Raw genomic sequence first — 11,349 nt, 5'->3', positions numbered from 1 at the left:
GATCCCCTTGTTTTCAGCGCGTTCTGGAACAGAGCTGCACGTCAGAGGAAGAACTGAGCAGCCTTCGAGCTAAAAGACTTGGCATTAAACTTTGACACTTTAATGGTCTCTAGGATATTAGATAATATTTTTTCATATAATGTTCTTCTCCACACGGTAATGGCATCAGAAACAGATAGAATCTGCTATGCCTGCCAACGTGCACGGTGAGGCTCATCCCCGCAGAGATAAGACAGCAGGACCCCAGCTTCGCAGTTAACTTATCCCAAAGCTCCAAAGCAAACGTCTTTTACTTCTTCGCCGGGGACGCTGCTGTACCACCGCTGCCTCCCTTTCGCATTCTGCTGGGCTCGGTCAGCCGCTGAGATTAGGTAAACAGCGCTCCGGGGCCGGGGCAAAGCGGGCGCTGCTGCTGCTGGTGGGGGTCGTTGTTTCACGAGGCTGGAGGGAAGGGGGATGGGAGAAGGGTCCCAGCTCGGTAAAGCCAAAGGCCGAGAGTGTGGTTACCGAGGCGGGAGCCAGGTCCGGAGCCAAGCAGGGGCCAAGCCTCCGAAGCTCTTGCCGCCCCACCCCCCACCCCCCCAGCCCGACCTCGAGGAGTGGGGTCAGCTGGGCAACCCAAGCTCGGCGGCCCTTTCCCGCGCGCCCCCTCCCCAGCCCATCCTTCGCCTGCCCCTTCCAAGAACTAGGGTGGGCTTCCCGCTGCCTCGCTCGAGTCCTGGAGCGCGGAGAGGCGCGCAGACGGAAGGCAAAGACCCGGCGGCTCGCCCGGCTGGGGAGAGGTGGAGACCCGGGGGGAAGGGGACCCCAGAAGCCCTGGGACCGAGCTGCGGAAAAACCCGGGAGCTGGATCGCGCGCCCGGAGCTCCGGTCTCCGAGTCGGAGTTGTGCAGCTCTCGGCGTCCTCTTTCTCTCCCTGCCTCTCTGCTTTCGCCTCCTCTGGGTCTTCTCTCGAAGGCATCCTCCTTCCATCCATTCTCACACCCCCGCTCCTGTGCCCCGACCCATTTCACCCACTCCTCCTGTGGCTCGGGAGGACTCTCCGTACCCCCACCCTCGTCCCTAGAACTGGGAGGCTGGAAGTCCATTCAAGGGATGTTGCGCGCCGGGTTCCTATGCCAAGAGGGAAAGAGCGAGAATAAAATCAGCAGGGGAGGGGCGTGTTGTGCGTGCATGGGGTGTGTGTTTGGGGTGGGGGAAACAGAAATGTAGTTTTCTCAGAGGAACAGGAAGCCTTGGACAGGATTCTTGGATACTGATCCCAGAAAGATGCCGTCAGAGCCCTTCGGCGGGGCTCCTCACAGACTCCGGCTGCCCCACACCATGCCCACCTCCGAGAAAAGCTGCGACCCGAGGCGGGGAAACTTCCTACTTCTCACGACGGCTGTTTTGTGCAATTTGGGGAGCAGGCTGCATGGTTCTGCTAAGCCTGCGAGCCTCTCTACCACGGCAGCTGCGGGCCCGTCCCGCTTCCCTTCCCCCTCTTTCCGCGAGGCACGCCAAGCCCGAGGCGGCCGGGAGCCGCCGGGGTTGGGGGAAGAAGGGCGGGGAGCTCCCAGCTTGCACCCTTTCATCCCGACCCGTCCCGGGATCCCGGCTCCGGGTGTTGCTTCCGCCTGCCTGCCAGCGAGCTGAAGAAGCACCGGGGCGGAGTCTCGCCGGGGGGCGGAGCCTGTGCGGGGGCGAACTCTCGGTCCGCGCGGCTGCGGCGCTTGCCATTGGCCGGCCGCTCGGTCACGGGGTCGGGGGCGGGCGCCGAGGCGGGCGCCGGCCCCGCCCCCGCTCGGAACCCAGCCCCGGCTCGCGGTCCCCCCCGGCTGCACAGACATGACACAGACACACAGTCACTGCAGCTGCTGAGCGAGTCCGGCGCTCTGGGCACGCGGAGGCGGCGGGGCCAGCCCGGAGCCCGGACCCCAGCGCCCGCCCCTGCCGGTCCCCGCGCGGCGGCCCACTCCTGGCCGGGCGCGGGAGGCGGGGATCGCGCGCCGGCTCCGGCCAGCGGTGCCCGGCTGCCCGCGGCGGCTGCAGCGGCCGCCCAGCTCCGAGCGCCGGGCGCTCCGGGAAGCCGGCGCATCTCGGAGGCGGCGGCGGCCGAGGCCGGCGAGCGCTCCTGGCGGCGGGGGCCGCCCGCCTCGGCTCCCCGCACCCACCGCGCCGCGATCCACTCGCCGCGCCTCCGCTCCCGTGACCTTCCCGGGGCGCCTCCCCTAGCCCCGCGCCCCCGGCCCCGCGCCCCAGGCCGGGGCGAGGCCCTCTCCGGCGCCTCCTTCCCGCGGAGCCGCGGGCGGGCGGCGCAGGCCCTGGGGGAGAGCGCGCCGCGGCCGGCTACAGCCCCCCCCGCGCCGCCGCGCTCGGCGCCCGGCCCGGCCAGTCTGCTCCTGCCCCGCCGCCGCGCCGGAGCCCGGGCGCCCGAAGCTGGGGGCGCGGCCGCGCTCGTCTCGCCGGGCTGTTCGCGGGCAGGCCCTGCCCTGAAGGGACGAATCAGCTTGGAGCGCGGGAGGTGGAGTCGGCCCCGGCGGTCGCTCCCTGGACCCAACCCGAGGCTGACCCAGGCCCCTGCCCATGCGGGGCGCCCCTGGCTCGGAAGAGTACCCCGGGCCGGGAGCAGCTCCAGGCAGCGGCCCCGGAGGAAGAGGAAGAAGGGACAGTGCTCAGCTTGGGCGACCCGGACCCTCGCCGCGGCATTTGGAGCCGGGGGCAGTCCCGAACTCTGTGCTTGGCACCGCCGCTCCGAGTAGGGCAGCGCCTGCAGGGACCCTGACCCGGACCCCCTGCGCCTCGTAGGCGGCGGCGCCGCCGCGCCACCCCGTTCTTCCGCGTCTCCCTCTTCCTGGCGGCAGTCACGGCCAAGGTAAGAGCCCCGGAGCGCGAGAGTCGCCGCGGGGGCGCCGTGGTGTGTAGCGCCGGACAAGTTCTCCGAACCTGTGGCTGGTACCCCCTGTACTCGGGATGCCGGCGGGGAAGCCGGGCACACCCTCTGCTGCCCCGGCCGGGAGCCCTGGAGAGGCTGGAGGTGGAAGCCCCCAGTCTCCGAAGTCCCCAGGACCCCCTCAGGGCCTGCTCGGCTTCTGGGCACACAGGCTGCTGGCAGGGAGCAAGCCAGGAGGAGTTTCTGGTTAACACCACGAGGGCATGTGACAGATACCCGCACCCCCGGCCCTCTTGTTAGCGGTGAGCACCTGTGGTTTGCGGAGCCTGCGGTGTTTGGAGAGGGCCCTCTTGGGCGGTACGCAACTACCTTTCGTGGTGTGATGCTGTGAATAACTTTTCTTGTTCCTTCTTGCAGACAGTCCTGCGCAATTTGGGGGCGAGCAGCCACAGCTTGCGAGTCCCTCTTTAGGACAGAGTGGTTGGTTGGCATTGCTATCTGTAGGGGGGAAGCCCAGCCAGCATGTCCTTCCTGTTAGGCAAAGCTGCTTGTGAGGAGTGATCAGTGTATAGCTATCCAGACATTCTTGTAAATGTCACTGCTTTTGAAGTTTTGGAGTGAGGACTCCAAAGTTTGTGTATCCTCAAGTTATTTTGTTCATTGCCTTATCCTCTTTTAAATGTTCCTCTTAAGGAACCTCAGTTGTACAAGCCTGTCCTTGCCTGTTTGAAATTTATTAAACCTGTGAGCTTCCCCCAGAACAATCTGATTTTAAATGGGTCACTTTGGAGGGAACAGATTGTCTCTTGCACACTGAATCCATCCCTTGGGTGACCCTGTTTAATGGGGTTGGACTCTTTTTTTTTTTTCGTCTCTGTGCTGATGTGCCTCGGTTGAGCAGGTTTCTGCTGAATTCAGAATCCGTGAATTTTGTCACTCAGTCCATTAAAATGATCTCCTGAGGGAGCAAAATAGCAGCTTAGATTTTTCGTGAATGTCACTGGAAGTTTTACAGGGTCTTATGTAAGTGCCCAGAGAGAGAGAGAGGAGGGAGTGGGGGGAGATCAGGCTCCTGCTTCCTTCAAGGGGAGAAACGGAGGGGGTGGCAGGTGGGGGCGTCCGCCTCCCTGACAGGCAGATGCCTTTCTTCTCTGACACAGGTGTGGAGACCTGAAGTGCTTATCATTCCGGGGAGGCAGTCACCTCAGGTTAATTTTTCTTCTCACTTCTCCTGTCTTCCCACCTCAGGAGTCAGCTTTGATAGACTTAAAATAAGGAAAGCTTCTAAATTAAGAAGGGAACAAGTGGTGGTGGTTTCTTCTCCCATCCCTCACAAATGGGTGACATGAATGAATTACTCACTGGCACGCTTGGTCCTCACTAGGGGTAAAAATAAAAGAAATAAAAACGCCAGCTTTAAGATTTCACACATCTCTTAGTGTACCTTTATTGTTCAAGAGTACTTTAGTGAAAATTGCTTGTGGAGAACACATTTATCGAGGCTGTCCCTGTTAATTCCATACCAGGAAGAAAACTCACTCGAACAGAGAGGCAAAAATCACCAAGATTTAGAGGTTAGTGGGTTTTCAAGAGTGGCGAGGAAAGGAATCAAATCCCCCTGGCAGGAGAGAGAGGTTTTTAACGGGAAGATCGGATTGCTCTGGAGTGAGCAGTAGCTGCTGACAAGTGTGGGCCCTCCTGCTTCACTTAATGAAGTGTGCTGGATTGTGGATTAACTTTTTGATGTGAGCCAATGCAGATTCCTTTGGCTTTTAAACCATACCTGGAAGGGCCTTAGAAATGAAATGAAAGGTTTTTTTCATCTCATCGTAGGTCTCGGAAGTGCTTCCATCTCTTGGGAAGGTTGTGAAGGTTTCCTTTGTTTCTGGGTTCCTGAGCTGCGCTTTAAAGTTGATGCACAGTGCAGGGAGGGTGCGTCCTGTAGTGTCGCCATCCTTCAGCCACCTACAGTAGCAGGACACTAGGGGGGACTAGTTATCTTTTCCACCATCGAAGAAGAAAACACCAGGGCCCATGTTAACTGCGGTTTATCTTGAGGGTTCATGAGCCTGTGGTTTATGTTGAGGGTTCGTGAGACTGTGGTTTATCTTGAGGGTTCCTGAGATGAACTTTTTGGGACCTAGTACATGCTTGCACTAATGAGTGGATTCTGAGTGCCTAAGGGATGGGCCTGCTCACATCTAAATTGTCATTTGGACAACTCAGAACCAGTTAACTGCAAAATGTTATGTGACATTCTGAAAAGACTCAGTTATAATCTCTAAGTATTTAAGGACTACAAAAAGGCTCTATCCTTTGAATATTAGACCGTCCTAACTTTAAGTTCCCTAACGGTTTGTAATCAACACTTTTGGTGTTTGGTTTTTGACTGCATATTCCCTGCAGTCATCATAAAATCACATGGCTTCAAAATGTCTCTGCAGTGGACTCCATCAAACTTAAAATTCCCCTTAAAAATACATTCCTTATACTTAGAGATGTTAACATAACATTTGACGGTGTAGTTGCACTTCCATCTCAGACGCTGTCTGCACTTTTAATAGTATGAAATCATTAATGTCCACAGCCCTTCCAGCAGAATTGGAAGATAATTCTACTTCCCTGAAGAACACTGACTGCCCCATTGCCTAGGTTTACCCAAGTAGCTAAGTCTTATCAAAGCTGATCCCAGAGGTGGGGGTAGCGGGGAGACAGGAAAGATGCAAGGTAGAGGCCAAGAAGAGCCTGCTTAGTTTAGAATACTGTCACAAAAATAGGCAGATATCACCAAGATGTTGGTCACACTGGATTCTAAAAGGCCCAGTTCAGCATGTAGAGTTAGACTCTGTTTGAAACCTGTGAACCCGCCTGAGTTATTACTTTTCCCTTGAACTCTGGGGTCTGGTAGACGGCATTTGTGACCCTTTACCCATACGTGTAGTGCACATTTAGGTAGTTGAAGGGGAGCTATTGTTGTGGTCTAGGAAAAATGGTCAGCAGAAAGCTTTATTTCTAACATTAAGGCTTTATAGATTGATTCTCTTGGGCACAGTACAGCCAAGGGGTAAGAGATTGGAACAGGAAAATACCATCGCATTTGCCATTGAGCACCAACGATTGAAGACCGATCCTGTGGAGAATATATGCTGTCATCCTGAGACATGAATGAAGTCTTATGAATTTGATGGAAGCCAGATGGCAGGAGTAGAGGCAGGAGGCTGGCCTTCCTTACGGTCCGTGAACAAGATGAAGGTGCCTTTTTGGCTAGAGATTCTCAGAAAGGAGGAGCATACTGCATTGGGGGTGGGGGATATAAGACCCAAAAGGCTGAGAGCTCTAGACACCCTGCCACTGACACACCTCGGGGATACAGCCACCTTGGAAAATCTGCTTAGTGTTGGTGAGGTCGCTCTACATGGAGTATTTGCCATTGAGAGGTGTTCAGCATTTCTCTGTCACATTGGCATATGGAGAGTAGCAGGCAGCAACCAGTGAAAGGCTTCATTAAATGTATTTTATAAGACTTTTCATCTTTTCATTTAACAAATAATAATAGACCATCTACCCTGTGGCAGGTGCCATGCTCTGTGTGGAGGTTACAGAGTCAGGTTACATTTAGCTTCTAGTCTTTTATGGGAGGCAGACATTCAGCTATTTGTTTGTTTGTTTGTTTGTTTTTTCTTTTTTTTTTTTGCGATGGAGTCTTGGCTAGAGTGCAGTGGCATGATCTTGGCTCACTGCAACCTCCGCCTCCCGGGTTCAAGCAATTCTCCTGCCTCAGCCTCCCGAGTAGCTGGGATTACAGGCGCCCGCCCCCGCGCCCGGCTAATTTTTGTATTTTTAGTAGAGGCGGGGTTTCACCATCTTCGCCAGGCTGGTCTAGATACTCCTGACCTTGTGATCCACCTGTCTCGGCCTCCCAAAGTGCTGGGATTACAGGTGTGAGCCACCGTGCCCGGCCCAGACATTCAACTATTATTACCAGGTAAGTACTATCCTGCAGACTTGTTCAAGGGATGAGTTTGAACTTCCCAGGAGAGTAGGGAGGAAGGGGATCGCAGGCAGAAGGAACAGCATGGAAACCCTAAAGTATCTATTGTGGTGTGTATGGAGAATAGTCATAGTTAGTGTGGCTGGAAGGTGGGATGTGCCCGAAGAGGGAAACACGGTGTTAGAAGAGAAATAATTTAATAGGATTCCATGCTGAGGACTGTGCCCCAGCTTCTTGCTCTGTGTATTCAAATAGTGGCAAGAATGGTTGCGAGATAAAATCTGAGCATGCTAATTGGTTATCCCACATTGTTATTAAGAACAGAAAATTTTTTCTTTTGTCCGTTATCATTCTACGTACAGCATTTTGCCTATTCTTTAAAAAACTATTAGCAATGCAGATAAAGAAAGGGTCCCTTATCAACCCTAAGTCTGCCCTCTTGTGTACATGAATTACACCTGGCACTTTCATTATGTCATTATGCAGCAGTGGGAAAAATGACAATGTTACTTGACAAATGATATAGTATGAAAAAAAAAACACTTAGGTGAGAACAAATTCCATTTTGTCAGATATGCTCTGGGTAGAGTTATGGTTGTGTTTAACACCTGAACAAGATTCCTATTATGATCATTTCAGTTCTAGTCTAAACTTCCTTTGCTGTTAGAAAAGAAAGAGTTTTGAATATTGAGAATGGGAGGGTAGGTGGGCATGTGTGCATATGTGTGTTTCTTGGGATGAGGAAACTATGGTGAGGAAGAGCAAGCAACAATGTAACTGCCTGGAGGATATTAGATAGAGAATGTGGAAAATCACAGTTGTAAAAGCAGTCTCCAGGGCCAGGTATATTTAGTATATTTTTTAGGAACAGCAGCCAGAAGGATAATGGGGATAAAAGTTAGAAGCCTCTCTCTCTCTCTCTCTCTCTCTCTCTCTCTCTCTCTCTCTCTCTCTCTCTCTCTGTGTGTGTGTGTGTGTGTGTGTGTGTGTGTTTGTATGTTTGTCTTGTCTCTATCATGCATCCCTATGTTGATTGGGAGACAGGATGCTTTAATCAAGCCCCAGGGGATCAGGGGTTTAGTCTTACAGCATCCTGTGCTAACTTGCTGTGTGACCTTAGAATATTTCTTGACATCTCTGGGCTTCAGGCGCTGTCTCCATACATTAGTGTGTTAGTGATCTTGTAAGTAGGAATTTAGAGGCCCAGGGAGGGAAAGGGCTTGCTTCAGTCAGTTAGCTTAGCCTCTACACTGACCACTCTTTAGGTTGTCTAGTTTTCTCCCTCTTAAATGGAAAGAAAGAGGCCTGATCAGTTCATAGGTGCACTCTTCCTTGAAATGTAAAGCACTGCAAATACACAAGGCTGAAGAAAAGAATCACAAAGTCTTTGTGATTGGTCATAGCCATTTTCATAGAGCAGCAGCTAGACTTGCCTGCTAACTTCTTACCTATGGTGGAAACCCGTTAGTTCTGAAATGTTACACTATTCTTTGACCACTATTTGAGAATTAAGTGCTTTGTGATTAAAAACAACAGCAACAATGCTGAATCTTGTAATTATTTCATAATTAAGTAAATAAAAGCTGAGTTGACCTCTCCGGATTTTGCAAAGCCCTGAATGTAACTTGGAAAGGGAAACCCATTCATTTGGCCTGAACGGGAGATTACCTTGTAGGGGAGCTGCTGGGTGAATATCAAGGGTCTTTTGAAGAAAATAGAGTAGAAGAGCAATTGGGTAGATACACAAGTCAGGAAAAATGCAAAGTGACTTAGTTTGATGCCTCCAAATGTGTGAGTTGCTAGAAAGAGGGCTCCTCACTATGGCTGATCTCCTGGGGGTAGAGGAAAGAGGAGATCTGAAGTAAGTGCAGTGTAAATAGAAGGTTTGTTACATTCTTATTTGGGAGTTGAAGCCAAGTGGAGGAGTGCTGTATTTTAGGAGAAGTGGGCATATAAAATGTGATCTTAAAACTAAATAATTTGAGATAAGTTAATTGCAGTACAAAAAGATTTTTACCTTACTAAAGGGATTCATAGTGAGTCTCCTTTTAATAGCTAATTCCGTTATTATATTTCAAATTATTTGATGAACACAATCATGATAGACCCTTTTGGGAGCCTCACCTGTTATGCAAAACCAGGGACTTTTCGGCTGGGCACAGTGGCTCACCCCTGTAATCCCAGCACTTTGGGAAGCCGAGGCAGGTGGATCACGAAGTCAAGAGATTGAGACCATCCTGGCCAACATGGTGAAACCCCGTCTCTACTAAAAATACGAAAAAAAAAAAAAATTAGCTGGGCATGGTGGCGCGAGCCTATAGTCCCAGCTACTCGGGAGGCTGAGGCAGGAGAATGGCTTGAACCTGTGAGGCAGAGGTTGCAGTGAGTCGAGATGCCGCCGCTGCACTCCAGCCTGGGGAAAGAGCAAGACTCCTTCTCAAAAACAAAAAACAAACAAACAAAAAAAACACCAAAGACTTTTCAAACATAAACTAGAATGTTTTAACAAATAACCCGCTGGGAGCCTAATATTCAACTGTATTGCAGAAAGCAGTACAGTGGTTATGTAAACTGTCATTACCGCTAACCTAACACATGGAGTTACATCACTTACTTACTTTTGGCAGATTACTTATTTAACTACTGTTCTTCCTGGAGATAACAGTACTCACCTACCCACCTTCATAAGTTCCTTAACCACCCGCACGTTCTACCTCTAAGAATATATCAAGAACAGAAGTGGTTTAAAAAGTAAATTAGGTAAGAGTTTCCAGGATTCTGAGTTTTTATAATTGCAGAGACATGGAATTCATTTTGTTCTGCTTGAGTATACAGGAGAGGAGGTGTGTATGAGACATTAAAAAATATCAAAATCAGGCCGGGCTTGGTGGCTCACGCCTGTAATCCCAGAATTTTGGGAGGCCCAGGTTGGGGGATCACCTGAGGTCAGGAGTTCCAGACCAGCATGGCCAACATTGTGAAACCCTGTCTCTACTAAAAAATACAAAAAATTAGCCGGGCGTGGTGGCGCACGCCTGTAATCCCAGCTACTCGGGAGGCTGAGGCAGGAGAGTCACTTGAACTCCAGAGACGGAGGTTACAGTGAGGCGAGATTACGGCCATTGCACTCCAGCCTGGAAACAGAGTGAGACTTCATCTGAAAAAAAAAAAAAAAAAAAAAACATGCTTGTCTGCTGGTTCTTCCTTCACTGTAACAGAAATATCTAGGGCTTTTTTTTTTTCATTGTTGTTCTTCCTTTATCTCTTATGAAGCTTTCCAAAAAAGATTTTGTTCTAGGAATGGAATAAACTGTAGGGCGTTTAAGGCTTCAGAGGTAATTTTGGGCAACCTGGAGTTGCAGGTAATCACAGGCTGGGGCTGGAATTGAAAATGCAGTCTCACCCATAATTTGAGCCTCTTTTGTCGCATTATGGGGCTGTGCCTTGGACAGGCAGCAGACGCAGATGGAGATGGAACCCTGACTACTGAGAGAGCTTTGCTTTTAACATAGTCCTTTTCTGAATTACCAAGGCCAATTGGGAAGAAAGGACTTGCCAATCTTTCCAGCTCTCCATAGTAGCCATAGAATTTAGGAGGATTTACAGCAGAACATGGGCATCTAGGGATTTCTTTCTTCCTTTTCTTTTTTTTAAATTTTAAATTCAGAAGGGAATCTTGGGCTCTTGAGTGTTATTCTGTGGTTAGGGATTGCTGCGGCTTCCTTGGATACATTAAATGCATATTTGTTATTATTGAGTAAGGTTAACCTTGCTGCGGCTAATTCGAAGCCATCCCCTCCCCTTTTGTTGTTAGAACAGTTGCGTAGATCCTTCATGTGCCAACACTGTTTGTTTAAGAGCCTCCTTGACTGATGTCAGCTCTCATCTGGAAATGGCATTTTGTGGTTGTTTCAGAAGCCAAGGGAGGCGTAGAGGCAAGCCGATAGGCCGGTGGGGCTTTACCTTTCTTCAAGAGTGGCGCTGGTGCTTAGTAGGTCTGCAGTTAGTAAGTAGTTGTGTCCATACTGAATGATTTGTTTTGTGAATGAATGGTCACGTTTTCATTACTGGGGTGGAGGTGATGCGGGAGGGAGAGGTGGGTGAGTAACAGTAGACTTAAATGGTGATGAGATAGACTTGAGCTCCTCAAGGCGTCTCCTAGCAGCTTTTATTTTAAAAATGTGAAGGATATTTCAGATCAGCAGAATGAATTCTCTGAAGGATCATTGTTGTGGTTCAAACATTGATGGCTTTGTAAAAAGGCAAGGAGAGTACAATACCGAAATGCGTGCTTTCTTTCCTCCGAGTTTGTAGGGATTTTAACTTATCTGGAATGAGAAGAATGGACATGCTGTAAAGCTTGTTCACATTTACATGACAAGTTGCCTTGAAAATGCCTGGAAAGACATTTTCAATATGAGAAACTTTAGGATGGTTGTTGTCCAGCATGGATGACGATGATTATGAAAGGACTTAGGTGTAGACC

General features: G+C 50.7%; 1 protein-coding gene across 2 annotated transcripts in view; it reads left to right on the top strand.

Moving 5' to 3' along the window:
- The first annotated feature begins 283 nt into the window (after window positions 1–283).
- LARGE1 (LARGE xylosyl- and glucuronyltransferase 1) overlaps window positions 284–11,349 on the top strand; it is a 759,370-nt gene continuing 748,304 nt past the window's right edge. The window contains exon 1 of one of the 2 annotated variants that reach the window (XM_055375361.2): window positions 284–371. The gene's annotated coding sequence lies outside the window, so the exon portion shown is untranslated. Of the gene's footprint in view, window positions 372–2,747; window positions 2,855–11,349 lie in introns of those variants that run through there. The other variant, XM_031005488.3, reaches the window with a different exon arrangement.

This window comes from Gorilla gorilla, chromosome 23, assembly GCF_029281585.2.
Source record: "Gorilla gorilla gorilla isolate KB3781 chromosome 23, NHGRI_mGorGor1-v2.1_pri, whole genome shotgun sequence".
NCBI lineage: Eukaryota > Metazoa > Chordata > Mammalia > Primates > Hominidae > Gorilla > Gorilla gorilla.
Note: the sequence above shows the minus strand (reverse complement) of the source record. Positions and strands in the feature narration are given on the sequence as shown.